At 46.7% G+C, this 1,209-nt stretch overlaps 1 pseudogene; it reads right to left on the bottom strand.

The window, feature by feature from the left end:
• Nucleotides 1–371: 371 nt before the first annotated feature.
• LOC101989018 lies at nt 372–894 on the bottom strand (annotated as a pseudogene).
• Between the last annotated feature and the right edge of the window lie 315 nt (nt 895–1,209).

The following is a 1,209-nucleotide window of genomic DNA, read 5'->3' as shown; positions in this document are numbered from 1 at the left end:
TATGCGTCTGCCCTGGAGAGGGGAGCATGGCGTCTCTGCTCCAGAGAGCAGAGCTGTTGAGTCTTAGCTCACTTCCTCTTCCTCCCAGCATTCTGTTCTCCCACCTATGTTTTAACCTATGAGGCCAAGCAGTTTCTTTATTACTTAACCAATGACCTTCCTCCATCAAGGCTTCATTTCCCACAGAGACTTGGTTTTCCACCCACACTCATACAGACTTCATTTCCACTACACCACACTACTAGCATCAACATCCTACATTTAAAAAGTCTTGATTTCTGAATGAATCTTTTAGTACTATAAACATGATGGAGTTAATAGCTGACAGCTACAGGGAAAGGCTCGATTTAAAATATGACGACCAAGGTGAGACTGTGTCACAAGCAATGAGACCCGACAGTGAGGGGCTAGATAAGGCACTTTTCATCAGTGGCCATTCATAATTTTGCTTTTAGAAACTTGGAAGAAACTATCATCTTTGAGTTTCAAATGTTCTGGTAAATCCAGTTGCTTTTTTGCTTCTTCAATATCACCTTGAATTGCTGAACTAAGTGACTCTAAAGAATCAAAGTTCTTTTCTGGTCTGAGGTAGCCAACAATGGCCACATTGAGAATTTCGCCATAGAAGTCCTCTTTGAAGGTGTGTATGATGTGGGTTTCCATGGAGTTTTTCACGTTCTTGTAGTGTGGGTTCCATCCTATGCTCACCACCATTTTACGGACAGCTCCACTCCCGAAACTGGTCCAACCATAATAAATGCCAGTGGATATATCAGCCGGAAGACTGTCCACTACTTGTTCAGAAAAATTGGCTATGGGGATGCCCAGCTGCTTGGAGCCGCAGCCGAAGCCATGCACCACCTGGCTGCAGCAAAAGAACCGCAGGTTCCTCATGACGCCAACCTCGGGGGACGCGGGGAGGAGCCGCCATCAGTGAGGTGCCTGGGCCCAGGCCAGCTGGGGATCCCGCAGAAGCTGGGCTGGGGGAGTGGGACACAAACACTACTGGTACCTGCCCGCAGAGCAGCCTCCTCCATCAGAACTCAGTGGCAGCAAAGAACCTGCTTGGCTTCCATAGCCGTAGCTGAGAGGTTCTTTAAAATCCCCTAGTACCATAAGAATAGCATATAATTCTGCCTTCTGGACAGAATTATAAGGGCTTTGTTCCACCTTACTTAATTTTTCTGATTTGTAACCTGCTTTCCCTGA

This window comes from Microtus ochrogaster, linkage group LG4, assembly GCF_000317375.1.
Source record: "Microtus ochrogaster isolate Prairie Vole_2 linkage group LG4, MicOch1.0, whole genome shotgun sequence".
NCBI classification, from domain to species: Eukaryota; Metazoa; Chordata; class Mammalia; order Rodentia; family Cricetidae; genus Microtus; species Microtus ochrogaster.
This window is presented reverse-complemented; position numbering and strand designations above follow the sequence as displayed.